Here is a 16,731-nt window from a genome sequence, read left to right on the forward strand (position 1 = left end):
AGCATGCAACAGCAGAAGACCACAAAATGGGTTCCACTCCTGCCAGCCAAGAACAGGGATCTTAGAATCAAGAACAAGTTCCTATTGAATGACTAGTGGTCTTGAATATCCAAGGAATGACTTGGTCTCAAGCCCAAAAGGTCAGAGGAAAATGGCCAGATCTGCCAGGAAGGATATAGTAACTCATAGCAACTCTTTACAACCGTGGTGAGCAGAAAAGCATCTCAGCATTCAACAGCAGAAGACCACATTGGGTTCCACTCCTGCCAGCCAAGAACAGGGATCTCAGAGGACTCCCTAAAGTGAATGACGCATGAAATGGAATGACGAATGACAGGTAGTAAATTTGAACAATAAATGGTCCCTTGCCATTCAGATTCTTACAAATGGAATAACGATTGAAATCTTTAGTTTTAGACCTCCCTAGGATAAGATAAGTGGGTGCTTGGTGGGATATCAGCTTTTACAAATGGAATGACAGGGTTTCTATATGTATTGACTTACTTTGAGCTAATGTTGTCAGTGATATCACCTTTTACAAATGGAATGATAAGGTTTCTAGGTGGAATGACATACTTTGAGGCAATCTTATCAGTGATATCAAATTAACAAATGGAATGACATTGTTTCTAGGGTTAGGGTTAGGTTATAGGTGATATCACTGATAACATTACCTCAAAGTATGTCATTCCACCTAAAAACACTGTCATTCCATTTGTAAAAGGGGATATCACTGATAACATTAGCTTAAAGTATGTCATTCCACCTGGAAACGCTGTCATTCCATTTGTAAAAGGTGATATCACTGATAACATAACCTAAAAGTATGTCATTCCACTTAGAAACAATGTCATTCCATTTCATGAGCTGAAAGCATGTCATTCCACCTACATTTCAATCGTTATTCCATTTATAAGAATCTGAATGACAAGGGACCATTTATTGTTCAAATCACTAGCTGTCATTCGTCATTCCATTTCATGCGTCATTCACTTTAGGGAGTCCCGATCTCAGAATCAAGAACAAATTCCTATTAAAGTGGCCGGTGAGTGTATACACAGATATCAACACATCCTCTGGTTTGAATTGGAACTAATACCATTTTCTCTTTGGGTATGTGTCTGAGTCAGAGATCAACAGCTTCCTTGTCACCTGGCATTCATTTCAAAGTAAAGCTTTGCCGTTAGTGTGGTTTAGCAGTGGGTACCTGAAGGCATTTTCATCTGTGAAGATATGTAACATATAACCCAGATCCCACAGCGAGGCCTGGGAGCTGCACCTTTCAGGCAAGAGATCTTGGAAAACACAGTGCAGCTCTTAATAAAACATGCAAGCACTCCATGCCAGCGCTCGGGGCCGCATTTACAATGAACGGCTGCGTTTTGATTCTAAATAAATCCCCTCTTTCAATCCTTCTTCAATCCACAAAGCATCCAAAGAGCTTTAATTATTCACGATAATCCCTGTAACTACTTACTGAGTCACCTCTCAGCAGGAAGAGCTCTAAATCTTTATCGCACCTCGAGCATAAATTTAGGCAGTTAAAAACAAGAGATTTCTTGTGCGAAGTAAATATTTCAAATAGACGAATATGAAAATTCTCAAAAGGGCCCTGTAGATTTACTTCAATTAAAAAAAAAAAAAAACTTCTCGATGGTATATGGAAAAATAAGATACAATGACAAAGCTTTGGGAACTCCTGACACCAAGAGTTAGAGAGATGAGAAACTGGCTATGATTGAAAGGTGTGGCTTTGGGTAATATCTCCACAGCAACCTGCATCTCATATACTGGGTATACGGGGGGGGGGGCACACATGATATAATGGCATTAGACGGGGTGAGAGTGGGCGTGTGATGTTCCCTCCCTCAGTTTCTCTTCATATCCACCATGAATCTGCTTCAGCCTTCACACAGTGTGTCCACAAAGCAATTTCTCTCTCTATAATGAATGTCTGCTGGCAGCAGAGCACACAATAGCTGACACTAGTCTTTCAGTTCAGTTGAACTTCTGCAGCAGATTACGCTGCATTGCCATGTACACGCAGGCCACTTTTGCCTCAAAGCTTTAACACAGAGGGATGACCTTGTTACAAATAATATGAGCCATTATACCACAGTGCTTTTGAATTCTCACATGTGATTGTTCCGAAGGTTCATCAGCAGCTCTGACACTTGTTCCAGCTGCGGGGGAAATCGCAGGTTAATATTCATGCACTCACTTTTAATACATTATCGTTTCTACAGTATAGTAACACTGGGACTTACGTATATAGTGGACCTGTATCGGTCCACATACTGTCATCTCACTCACTCCTTCCAGCTTGTCCCGCTTACATGGATGGCGTCGCTGCCATGTGGACCCTATTGATCCACATGGCATAGTAATTAGAGCATGGTTTTACCCTCGCATTTCCGAGCTTGGGAAACAACCATTCGCACCTATGGACAATTCAGAGTAGCCAATTAATCTAACTGCATGTCTTTGGACTGTGGGGGAAACCGGAGCACCTGGAGGAAACCCATGCAGACACGGGGAGAATATGCAAACTCCCCTGCCAGCCACTGGGCTAGAACCCAGAACCTTTTTTCTGTGAGGCAACAGTGCTAACCACTGCACCACCTGGGCCATATAGATGATAAAGATCCTCTAAAGATGATAAACAGATTTCTTTTTATTATTTAAGAGATTTGGTTATCTCTCATCTCATTATCTGTAGCCGCTTTATCCTGTTCTACAGGGTCGCAGGCAAGCTGGAGCCTATCCCAGCTGACTACGGGCGAAAGGCGGGGTACACCCTGGACAAGTCGCCAGGTCATCACAGGGCTGACACATAGACACAGACAACCGTTCACACTCACATTCACACCTACGGTCAATTTAGAGTCACCAGTTAACCTAACCTGCATGTCTTTGGATTGTGGGGGAAACCGGAAGAAACCCACGCGGACATGGGGAGAACATGCAAACTCCACACAGAAAGGCCCTCGCCGGCCACGGGGCTCGAACCCGGACCTGCTTGCTGTGAGGCGACAGCGCTAACCACTACACCACCGTGCTGCCCTGATTTGGTTATATAACAACAAAAAAACTTATAATCAGTTGACAGGGCTAAGTTTTCATAAAAGGAGATACACAGAACCTTTATTTTTAAAAAAAAATTCTGAGTGGATAGTATCTCCATCCTTGACTCTTGTACAGGGCCGCGTTAACCCTTGCCGAGACCCTGGGCAGACCCCCCTGAGGCCCCACCCCCACTTGTTGTCAACTGCGCTCAGCAAATTCACCCCCTCAGACGTGCCTGTCTAACTAGACACAGAAACTTAAATAATGACAGTGGCACAATTAGAAATACTATTGAACGATAAAACTTTATATCCATCAACACCTATTTAATCGAGAAAAAGCAATGGTGAAATAGGCAATTGCATGGTGAAAAAATCCATCAGATATCACGGTTAACAAGTCTGGTTAACTAAAGTTTAGCCTCAAGAAGCCTTTGAATGAGTGAGTCAATGAACAACATGTCAAGAACATAACCTAGGCCTACAACAGTTTCTTTAGTATTCAGAACAAGAACATTCATTTAACCGTTCGTTTTCATTTTGGAATCCAGGCGACTTTTAACTTGTGAAAACAAAGAGCGATAACAAAGAAAGAAAAATATCTTGCTTCTCAGAAATAAATCTCAAAATGTTAGGCTATGTGAAACATTTCATCCTTTCACACACGTAATGTCCCAAACAGCAGTGGCACACAGCTTTGCGCGTTCAGTTTGACAGCCATGGGTCAACTTACAAGGGCACTTTCCTACGTTTCTGGAAAGCGAAGTCATTCATTAAGTCATTGAACTCAAGCTGGCGTAGCGTGTGAAGACATGGTGGACGGTGATCATATTGACAATGACGGGTGATTTATGCGACGGGACAAGGTGGGCTTACTTACGGGTGGCGAAATGCATCAAAAATGTTATCAATATGATCAAAACTTCTGAACATATCGTTTCATATTTTCCGATCTCGCTACCTCCGAGGCCCCCTAGTGGCCGAGGCCCTGGGCAGCTGCCCATGAAGCCCATTAGGATCACGCGTCCTTGCTCTTGTATGCTGCATAAATGGGAATAAAAAATATGTATTTTTGAGAGTTAAAATCGACTGCAAAGTTAGCATTGGAGCTGCCCCGCTGAGCCAGCCAGCCCTGAGTGAGTGACGTCACAGTGGTAACCGGTTTTAACAGGGATGAGAATGAAAAATATTAAAAAAGTCTGAAAAAAGATGGGGGTTTGGGGGCCGCAGGCACCCAGTGAGGCCCAGGGGCAGAGCCCCGGTGGGGGCCCAGGGGGCGGGAGCTAATGATTTTTGGCTATTTTTTAACCCCAAAACCATTAATTTTATCAGCAAAAAGTTACAATCTATTTGGAAATAAATTCCCCTTCTTGGTGGACTCCCAGGTGAAAATGATTAATATGGTACAAGAGACTTGTTTTTAATCAATTCATATTTGATGATTTCAAAAAATCAATGCACCTTTTAATATAAATGAGCTCTACAGTATTATATTTCTGCATTTTTGCTATTCATGTCTTTGAATACTCTAATCCTTTAAAATGAAGTGCAAACAAGAAAAAAGTTCTATCATATAATTCTCTTAAGCTTTCTTCTGATGTGATCATGATAGCAGGAGGTCTTGCATATTAAGCAGGCAACATTCAACATCACTCATCACTTCCCTTTCAACTGTTGTGTGTACTAACTAGGTTTTATCTGGACAGGATGTTGTGTAATGTAATACAGATACCATATGGTCAATTTGAAGATCAAGATGGTGATTTTGAATTAAAGAACAGGCATGTACAATTGGCATTACGTATTGGAAATTTTTTTAAAATCAAAAACTATAAGTTCATCTCGGCCTAAAAAATTTGGGCAGACGCTCCCGCATGACACATGCCAGCAATCCTCCCCCATGAAATGGGCAATAAGTAGGAGAGTTATACACGGTATCATACCTAAAATTTTATCAGAAATATAGATACGATACTATGATTCTCCCCAACATGCTACATTAGATAAGCTAACCCCACTTATAAAAGATACACACTTATATATAACGTGTATTTGAGATATATATGTGATATATATGATGTATATTCATACATTGTTACTTTACGGAAATCTTCAATAAGTTTGGTCTTTTCATGCCAGCCTGTTGTAGACCTAAATATAATGCACATGAAATGACGCTCCTCACCTCAACATGTCCTTTACAATCATTTAAGCCACCATGGGCAATGCTGAAATCACTGCTGCAAACAGTACATCGCGCGAAACTGTCATTATTTTTTACCCTTATTAGACAGGGATATTAGACAGGGAGATTCTTTTGTGTAATCTGAGGTGAAGTGGGTTTTGTACTTTCGTTTTTTGGGGCGCGTGCTCTCTCTCTCTGCCATGACGATCCTGTAGGCTGCACTGACTCAACTGAAAACTTCGGTCCTCGAGAAAAGAGATAAAAGCCCGCCCACACTGAAAGCTGATTGGCTTATTTTGCTGAGTAACCCAATCAGGATGCTCTTTGTCTAGCATGCGCTACATGAACAGGCACACACACAGTCTCCCTCGCGCACTCCGTCGCATGCGCACATTCTAAGATGCATGATGCAGACATTAATGTTTCGCGTGCACGCTCTTGCTCGCTTGCTCTAGGTTCCGGGAGATATTCTCCAATTTGCGGGCATCAGGGAGCCACTATCAATATGCGGGAGACTCCTGGAACTTCCGGGAGACTTGGGATGTCTGCGTTATAAGGTGACCACAGATCGTTAACCATACACCCCCCCGAAAATTTCTCAACAGATTTACATCGATCTCAAAAATTATCATTTTGGTCTGAAAAAGTCGGACATCTGCCGATCGGCGGAAAATTCTCATCCCTGTTTTAAGGCCGAGGCCTTTGACAGCTAGAGACCAAAGTCATATAAATAGAAATGTTTGGTGAAAGTAAGAAATAGCGTTACCGACTTGCTCAACTAAGACTGATTTGACTTCATTGATTGTGGGTTGACTCTCATTAAAACAGGATGGGTGTTATAACTTATGCAACATACATGTACATGCATGCATTTTCACTGATAAAATGTAAAAGGCTAATTAAATAATCAGATGAACTGAGACAATCACATTCTGAAGCAAATTAAATAACCTTATACCGGTAACTTAAACACACAATACAAGTTACATGTATTAATCTAAATGCAGGTAAACAACATGTTTTTGTTGTTTTATATCCAAATGAGAGTCGGAGCTTATCTGTCTGTGTTCTTGCTTCTTGAAGGCTGATCTTGTGGCCGATTGTTTTGAAACAATCTGACTTTCAGTTGTTCGTTTAGTTCTCCGTTCATTCACTTATTCTACGTAAGGGTGAGATGGCAGCAATATCCAGTTAAGAAATCAGACGGCTGCTCCACTCATTCTCCATTCTCTCCATTACTGAGTACTCCGCCATTACTGCTCGGCTCAGACAATTACTAAAACCCGGGACGGGATGTCACCAGTTTTAGCAACAACCACGGGGAGGTTACTGCCCGAGCGATATGTCACGTCCCGTTCCGTCCTGGGTTTTACCAACAACACTCGGCTCACACTCCAGGAGAACTGGTGCAACTGAACTTACTTTCCTTTAAAAAAATAAAATAAAATGCTTTTCTTTTCTTGTAGTTTTCTTTTCCTTTAATTGTTGGTCCTGCACCATCTTTCAATACGGGCTTATAGCCAACACTCCTCAACAGATCAGAGGTCTCATACGAGTCTTCAGTAAAATGTGCAGAGCAGAGGAGAGACCACTTCGTAGGCGCCCAATGTGCCCGTGAACTTGTCGCAAAACGCTTCCAAATCTTTGCAGTTTGAACATTCTTGGGCCATGAATGCAACGTAAATCCACCTTCTGTCGTGTTGCTGCACCGGCCAGCAACACATCTACATGGCATGGCGATAGATTAGCTCAAAATGGAGGATCGAAATTGCAGTCAGCTCTGTGTTTTAGTATAGCGGAAATGGCGATGAGACCGATAGACTTCCTATTATGTAGTGAAAGTTCATTATGTCTACCTATTGAAACTATTCTTTAAATTCGTTTCTTAAGACAAGGATTTTTTAAGATGTTACCTTGACAGTTTCGGCGATAAACTTCCGCCTTCTTCAAAACAGTCGCCAGATGTCGAGTGGTGACGTGCCTTATCAGCTGATGTTACTCTAAGGAGGCGTGAACTACCTGTCAAATTGGGCGGGACGTTCACGCCTCCTTAGAGTAACATCAGCTGATAAGGCACGTCACCACTCGACATCTGGTGACTGTTTTGAAGAAGGCGGAAGTTTATCGCCGAAACTGTCAAGGTAACATCTTAAAAAATCCTTGTCTTAAGAAACGAATTTAAACGATAGACTTCCTGTTGTGACGTTACAGATGTCAAGGTCATTCACTCAGACCGCTACCTATATGAAATCACTTTAGTTGTAAAAATTAATATATTAGATTTATTGTTAACACTAAAAACTATTCCTGTGCCATTCTTGAGGTCTCAAGGCATTTATAAACAAAAAGTGAGGCCATGGTTCTGCATATCTCTTTAAAGGAGATGTTTATTTTACACTTATGGAAGGAGTCTTTCGTGTCAGTGATTTGTAGTAGTCACTCTCTCAGTCATGGGAGAGTCTTCAGGACTTCCAGGTTTCTCAGTAACATAAGCTTAAAAGAGAGGTGAGCGAACAGATCATTGCTACTAGAACATAAGTGACACCAGGAACTTGCTTTTTCATGGATGTTCCCCAACAATTCATTATCTCCGCCAACTGTATTGGAAGAGGTTATGTTTTCGCCTCTGTTTGTTTGCTTGTTCCCAACATAACTGAAAAAGTAGTGAACAGATTTTGATGAAACTTTGAGGAAAGGTGGGCCATGGGCAAAAGAACAATTGATTACATTTTGCTGCAAATCCAGATATGCATATGGAGCCATGATTTTTTTTTTTTTTGTCTTTTCCCAACATAAGAAGTAGTGAAAAGATTTTGATGAAATTTGGTGTACAGTAGTGTTGTAGTACTCGAGACTGGTCTCAAGACTATTTTATGAAGGTCTCAGTCTCGTCTCAGAATCAACCATATTTTTACTCGGTCTTGTCTCGGTCTCAGACACAGAGGACTCGGGATTTTATTTCAAGACCAGTCAAGACCACAACTGTAGGGATTTCACTAAATTGCCTGTATATTGTCTGATTTATTTGTTAACATCATTACTGTGATTGGATGTAAAACTTTCTGCTTCAAATGCAACCAATAATGTGACTCATTGCTAATTTGAAAATGTTCCTCCTGCTAACGGCTGTCACACCTCACCTCCCTTCACATACTGGTCTGGTCCTGGTCTTGATTCGGTTTCATCCTGCCTTGGTCTAGGTCTTGGTCTTGACTTGGTCTCAATACGCTTTGGTCTTGGTCATGACTTGGTCTTGGTTTAGGTGGTCTTGACTACAACGCTAGTGTACATCTTTCATATTGTTCTCAGTTCATGTGATTGATTTTGATGTTGATAATATGTGGCTTGGCGGAGGTATGAACTCTACCGTGCACCATTCTACTTGCTACTATAAACAGATAAAAAGTTTTTGACATATTGTTCAATAATTAATTAAAAAAAGAACAATCTTTGGAAATTTGCTGTGGGATAAGAAGAATAAACCATCTTTTTGTGCTGTTATTGTAAAACATCCTTCACTTGTCCGTCCCATACATGAAACCTGTTATTGTATCTCCTGAACCTTTGGATACATGATGCTGCTGTGTGTTTCAGTTCTTCATGACTCACTGTATGTATGTGTGCATCTTCCTATCATTAGGCAATGGCAGTCATGGTTTCAAAACAGGTCCTGTGCAAAAATCTGACTGTGACAAAAAGCTGGCACTGGAGACTCCTTCCAAAATTGCTAAATAAACATTTCCTCACAGTAATCTTCATCCATCCATCCATCCATTATCTGTAGCTGCTTATCCTGTACAGGGTCGCGGGCAAGCTGGAGCCTATCCCAGCTGACTATGGGCAAGAGGCGGGGTACACCCTAGACAAGTCGCCAGGTCATCACAGGGCTGATACATAGAGACAAACAACCATTCGCACTCACGGTCAATTTAGAGCCACCAATTAACCTAACCTACATGTCTTTGGACTGCGGGAAGAAACCCACAGAGACACAGGGAGAGCATGCAAACTCCACACAGAAAAGCCCTCGTCAGCCACTGGGCTCGAACCCAGAACCTTCTTGCTGTGAGGCGACAGTGCTAACCACTACATCACCCAGTAATCTTCATATTATTATTAATAAGGAATTCTTTGTTAAATGACAATGCATTTAAAATCCATTTACTGATGTTAGAGCTGATAGAAAACCAATCAACACCTCCTGACCAATCAGAGTTGAGAATTCAGCATCACTGTGGTAGAAATAGTACGGTATGCGACGCATAGGACGCCATTGGAGACACAATTCATGAGCAGTGAAAGCAAGGACCGTCGATCGTCTCAGCTCCACCTCATCTATAGCAAGAGGGCGGATCAGAAGCAATCTGAGGGCAGAGCAATGAGGAAGGCCCAAACAGCATCTTCACAACCTGAGTGCCTCAAAAGTGCACAACAAAGACACTCATTCAGCGACTGCAGCGATTGATCTCGTCCATTAAGGCAGCAAAGGTTTCACAGATCTAAAATCTGTCAATTTTGTAGAGATGTGATGAGAAAAGGACAGTTAGGTAGCAGAGTGAAAGTATTGCTTTAAAGCCTGTGTTTGCTTTCCAATTTACAGCCTCTCTGTCGCTCCTCGCACAGTCCAAATGAGGCAGCTCCATCAATGACAGCGATCTGCCACGAAGACAGAGCTTTTCACCAATGGAATCCACAGCATCTCCTCTGCAGCTCTCGCGTCCACAGACATCACAGCACAGAGACGGATAGAAACAAATAAACTGATGCACATTGCTACACCTTTTCCCCCTGTTCAAAGTACTAAACTGCAGAAGAGTCGATATGTGTAAGAATTCGAGGATGTATAATATTTAGAAATTGTTCAAATCTCGATAAAACATTGTATAGTCGGAGTTATTAATCCCAATTAACATCCATCCATTATTCATAACCGCTTATCCTGTGCTGGGTCGCAGGAGCCTATCCCAGCTGACTATGGGCGAGAGGCGGGGTACACCCTGGACAAGTCACCAGATCATCACAGGGCTGACACATACTGTAGGTGGTGTTTACATTAGACCGTATCCGTCTCGTTTTCGTCGCGGATGCACTGTCCGTTCACATTAAAACGCCGGGAAACGACTCCACAGGCGGAACAACTTGAATCCGCCAGGGCCCACGTATTCAATCCATTACGTATCTGATCCGGTGCTGTGTAAACATTGAGGAACGAAGATACGCTGTGCTGAGCTCTAGCTGACGTCGTCATTGGACAACGTCACTGTGACATTCACCTTCCTGATTCGCTGGCGTTGGTCATGCCACGTTGGTCATGTGACGCGACTGCTGAAAAACGGCGCGGACTTTCACTTCCTGCTATTTGTCCCGAATCACTGCTCGTGCGCTTCACTCGCGCGCTCTGTGAGCTGCGCAGGGCCGGAGTGCGCACCCTCCAGAGGGCACTCGCTGTTCAGGGCGGAGTGATTTGGAGCGCAGGATGCCTGCGGAGCCGAGCGTATCCATGTATTGGTGTTGCTGTGTGCACGCGAATCGTGTATTGGCGTTGCTGTGTGCACGCGAATCGTTTTAAAAACGTTAATCTGATGATCCGCTCTAATGTAAACACCACCATAGAGACAAACAACCATTCACATCTATGGTCAATTTAGAGCCACTAATTAGCCTAACTTGCATGTCTTTGGACTGGGGGGGAAACCAGAGCACCCCCACACAGACACGGGGAGAACATGCAAACTCCACACAGAAAGTGTGCCATTATCAGCCACTGGGCTCGAACCCAGAACCTTCTTGCTGTGAGGCAACAGTGTTAACCACTACACCACCGTGCCGCCCTCCCAATTAACATGTTCTCATTCTGAAATCTGTTTAAAAGATTCAAAATTATTTTTTATCGGACCACAACATGACTTAACACAATATTATGGATATAACTTGTATAAGAAGTCAAAATAATGGCATGCCACTTAAAATGAATATTTTCTTCACACAATGTGATTCAGTGCTTTTGGAACATACAGTATATCACCCCATTTATATCGAAGTTTTAACCTAGTTCATCATTTGCTACTTGTATTAGGGAGACTTACTGTACCCAGGGTTAGGTTTAGGCTCTGGGAAGACTTTCTGTTTTTGACTACTTGATGACATAATAAGACTGTACTCATACATATATTTTTAAACTTGTTTTATTTCTTAATTAACATGTTATTCAATTATGTTTTCGGTTTTAGTAACCTTATATCGTGACTCGTATTGACAACTAATTGCAATTAAATATTATACTTATCGGCCTATTTGGTTTTTAGCCATGTTGAATTTAGTTTGTTTGGTCCACGGCAGGCGTCGCTTATCCGCGCGATCTTCACGCATACATGTCAACCCCTTTGGGCGTCCACCTGTAGTATCAGAGGAAGAAATCCATAAAATCAACATAAAATCCTTATAACCTTCGAATCGCACCGAACTTAATAAATAAATAAGTAAATATAACTTGCCTGAGAACTTCGTCCAGCATGTCGAAAATCGCCTCGCCCGTGCCGATATTGCACACGGGCATGTCTATGATTCTTGACTTCACCCCTCTGTTTATGTCAAAGATCTGCACCAAAACAGCCAGTCGCTTGTCCGTCTTTTTGTCATTGGATTCGTCGATCATCAAGGAAAATGGCGACGTCCGGCAGTGCTGGATGATCAGTAGTGTAGCTTCGGGGGCCAAGCTCTTTTTGATTATTTGTGTTGTTTTGGTGCGCCTACAGCTGATCGATTTCGCAATCGTACTGTCCGTGAAAATTCGCAGCAACAGTTCTGTCAGGTGGTCCGCAACGGCTAGCGACAAATTGTGCTGAGCAATAAAATTACAGATCGTAACTTCTGCTCTTATTACACTTGTTGGTTGATCATCGGTCTTAGGCTTTGCAAACATCGTCATTTGCGGCTGATTCTGTTTCTGGTGCAAATTTCGCTGATGTAGTTTGGACCTCATGTGTTCCCTCACGTCGTAAACTCCAGACGCCGCAACTTTTATATCTCGCACACAAACTGTGCAGTGCGTGTACTCCTCATTTTTCGCCTGAACAATGACACCATTAAATGTCTCCTTCCATTCAGGAAGATACCGCCTGCCGTATCTCATTTTCTTTCTCGGTGTTCCCATTCTTTCACTCAGCAGACGCTATTCAAAATCTCTCAGGTTTAAACAATGTCGCTCTGCACAATGAGAAAATCGTTCGAACAATGACCGTTTGGCGCGTTTAAATGCAGATCGTGCACATGACCGGAACAAGCGAAGTCTTGCAGTCGCGATACTGCACGAGGCTTGAGGATTAAACATCCGGTTTCACATAGTCTGGGTTATCTGCCCCTGCATACACGCTGTTCTTTGTCCATAAATCGAGCTTTTGTATGTTTTTGCGACGATCAGCTGACGATGTTCAAGTAAGATACACAAAATAAATTTAGGTCAGAAAATACTGAAAATCCGTAAGACTTTGTTTATACGCCCGTACGCCCTTGAAATGAGCTAAAATCCGTATAATTTCCGGACAATCCGTATAGGTTGACGTGTAGGTTCACGAGACTTGTGTGAGACTTCAAAACATCAAGTGTCAGTGCCGCCATTTTGAAAACTGTTTTCCAAATGAAATATTGCACAAAAAACGAGTTTAAATGGCGATGACTGCCTACTTTTTTCAAACTTTCCTGATTGCTATCAAAACAAACAAAACTTCCGGCTTGATCATGTCAGCATTCGAAAGAGGGCGCGCGTGTCTTTTGACAACGTTGGCAGATGTTGGTCGCTTTGATTTCCGCTGTACGTTTTACTTCCGTCCTACGATGTCTCGCACAGGTCTCAACGAATCTCGTTTACGGCCGTTGCTTTGACATATGGACTGAGATATTACAGAGCGTATTTCAAACACTCCTAACTTGTTATCGCAGTGACAAAATAGCTATAAAAAATGCATTTCTATATTTAATAAAATGAGATAAATAGAATTTTGATGAGGGCGGCACGGTGGTGTAGTGGTTAGCGCTGTCGCCTCACAGCAAGAAGGTCCTGGGTTCGAGCCCCGGGGCCGGCGAGGGCCTTTCTGTGTGGAGTTTGCATGTTCTCCCCGTGTCCGCATGGGTTTCCTCCGGGTGCTCCGGTTTCCCCCACAGTCCAAAGACATGCAGGTTAGGTTAACTGGTGACTCTAAATTGACCGTAGGTGTGAATGTGAGTGTGAATGGTTGTCTGTGTCTATGTGTCAGCCCTGTGATGACCTGGCGACTTGTCCAGGGTGTACCCCGCCTTTCGCCCGTAGTCAGTTGGGATAGGCTCCAGCTTGCCTGCGAACTTGTAGAAGGATAAAGCGGCTAGAGATAATGAGATGAGATGAGAATTTTGATGATAAAAAAAAAACTGCCTTCAGTTTTCCTTTAAGAATCTTACATAATCCAAAATTTTACCTCGGTTGGAAATTATGAACCAAATTAAACATTTTAACCCAGGTCAAAAAAAAAAAATCACCTTGTTGAAATTTTTTGACCTTTAAAATATACATTCAGATTTTTTTTTACACCTTATTATAGCAATGAGAAAACACTAGTTTATACTGACTGATAGTACGGAAGAACTGAACAGCAGTCTGTACTATAAGTTGTAAAAATGCATTTTGATTTAAGCAACCTGGGGTTAGAGAAAGGCGCTACATAAGTAAAGAATAAAACACAATGAGATGTGCTGGTATAGGAAAATAATCAACGATTTCAGTGGTAGGGTGATGAATTTGATTATTTTCTTATAAAAACAGTGTTTTACACTTCTTATAGCACAGGTATTTGCTAATGCTGACAATTTATGGCTACATATAATCTTGCAGAACATCCATGAATCAAGTTTGAAGAATGAATCTGTTATTATTTCCCTAATAGCAGCTATATACAAGTGTCTCCTTCACCAGCCTTCCTTAATTTCTTTTGAATGTAGTTCTGCATCAGGGTTTGTTCAGTGAATGTATTTGCAAAGCAGAAAATACTCTGATTTTTTGGGGGGTGAAGAAGTTTGCAATAATTTGAAAAATTAATGAATTTACACACGCCTACATTATTCATAGGTTTTTCTGTATTTTGACTATTTTCTACATTGTAGAACAATACTGAAGACATCAAAACTATGAAATAACATCTGGAACATATATGGATGTATATGTGGTAAAGAAAAAAAAAGTGTTAAAAAACAAGACGTGTTTCATATTTTAGATTCTTCAAAGTAGCCACCGTTTACCTTGATGATGCTTTGCACACTATTGGTATTATCTTAACCAGCTTCATGAGGTAGTCACCTGGAATACTTTTCACTGAACAGATGTGCCTCGTCAAAAGGTAATTAGTGCAATTTCTTGCCGCCTTACTGCGTTTGAGATCAAACAATAAACAGTAAATAATAAAAATAAACGACCCTATTCCTCAACTGTAGTAATCTATATTTGTCAAGAACCGCTCAACTAAGTAAAGAGAAACAACATCCATCATTACTTTAAAACTTGAAGAGTCTTTTCATCTCATCTCATTATCTCTAGCTGCTTTATCCTGTTCTACAGGGTCGCAGGCAAGCTGGAGCCTATCCCAGCTGACTAAGGGCGAAAAGCGGGGTACACCCTGGACAAGTCGCCAGGTCATCGCAGGGCTGACAGACACAGACAACCATTCACACTCACATTCACACCTACGGTCAATTTAGAGTCACCAGTTAACCTAACCTGCATGTCTTTGGACTGTGGGGGAAACCGGAGCACCCGGAGGAAACCCACGCAGACAACATGCAAACTCCGCACAGAAAGGCCCTCGCCAGCCACGGGGCTCGAACCCGGACCTTCTTGCTGTGAGGCGACAGCGCTAACCACTACACCACCGTGCCGCCCTGTCTGCCTTTCTATTCCTCTAAACTATTTCATGTACCAATTAGAGTAGTAGCTCTGATAAAGGCCTGTTTTACCTTAATAAAAATTATAAAAGCACTTCAGGTTGTGCAGTTATAATAAAAAGCAATGTCCTCCATACTTTGATTCAAAGATAAAGAGCTACTTGTTTGTGCCTATGCTGGGAAAGGGACAAAACGAAAAAAGATTAATGGCATAAACATGCTGAATCGGTCAATGATTGGTTGAAAGATCCATAGTATACTGTTTACATTATTGAATTATTAGTGTGCATTTAAACACAATCATATCATGGAGATCCAACATCACTGAGCACTGAATTAAAGCCAAAGAGAGTATGCCAATATCCACCATCCATCTGGACCAAAATGAAAGAAAGAGAGAGAAAGAAAACGAGAATGAAAGAATGTTAGACTTGGTTACAAAGCAATGCTTATATTCTGGATGAGGTTTTGCGTGAGGTCCCCTAGAGGAACACCACTTAGAGTAGGTGTATGTTCTTGTGGCTTGTGTATGTATCTTTGTTCACTGTATAGATTTCTAGCTCTGTGTTTATTGTGCTTACCTTCGTTAAATCCTCTAAGCTCGTTTCAAATGTTTCGAATACTTCTGTGACAAACTCGTCTCAAAACACAAGATCAACTGTGAGCTACTGCTCACTTACGTATACCCCCCCACCCACACTCTTGCATATATCAGAATGCAAGCAATTGAAGGAATAGGACACTTATGAATGTCTCATCTCATTATCTCTAGCCGCTTTATCCTGTTCTACAGGGTCGCAGGCAAGCTGGAGCCTATCCCAGCTGACTACGGGCGAAAGGCGGGGTACACCCTGGACAAGTCGCCAGGTCATCACAGGGCTGACACATAGACACAGACAACCATTCACACTCACACCTACGGTCAATTTAGAGTCACCAGTTAACCTAACCTGCATGTCTTTGGACTGTGGGGGAAACCGGAGCACCCGGAGGAAACCTACGCGGACACGGGAAGAACATGCAAACTCCGCACAGAAAGGCCCTCGCCGGCCACGGGGCTCGAACCCGGACCTTCTTGCTGTGAGGCGACAGCACTAACCACTACACCACCGTGCCACCCACTTATGAATGCTGACTTCAACAAATAATTAACCCTGAAACAAGTAAGTAAAGAGCAGTGTTCTCCCCAGGAATTTCAAATAGCATCCTGGTAAACTGTCATTTTGAAATAGTATTTTGCTTCTTGAAATCCATGCTATATGTTTCGTGAATACGTTCAGTCAATAAACAGGAAGTTGATGTGCGACAGACCTGAAAATGGTATACATGGTATAGAACCCCAAGCTGAAGCTCGGTACCAAATATCACGCAGTTGTGATTTGTAGTTGCTGAGAAAAGTGTTTTGAAAATTTTGTAAATCCACGCTATATGTTTCGGAAATACATTCAGTTGGTAAACAGGAAGTCGACGTGGGACGGACCTGAAAACGGTATAGAACCCCAAGCTGAAGCTCGGTACCAAATATCACACCGTTGTGATTTGTAGTTGCTGAGAAAAAAGTGTTATGAACATGTT

At 42.1% G+C, this 16,731-nt stretch overlaps 1 protein-coding gene across 1 annotated transcript in view; it reads right to left on the reverse strand.

Moving 5' to 3' along the window:
* LOC132893330 (fibrinogen C domain-containing protein 1-like) overlaps positions 1-16,731 on the reverse strand; it is a 255,687-nt gene that overhangs the window by 76,710 nt on the left and 162,246 nt on the right. The window lies entirely within an intron of this gene.

This window comes from Neoarius graeffei, chromosome 10 (assembly GCF_027579695.1).
Source record: "Neoarius graeffei isolate fNeoGra1 chromosome 10, fNeoGra1.pri, whole genome shotgun sequence".
Taxonomy (NCBI): Eukaryota; Metazoa; Chordata; class Actinopteri; order Siluriformes; family Ariidae; genus Neoarius; species Neoarius graeffei.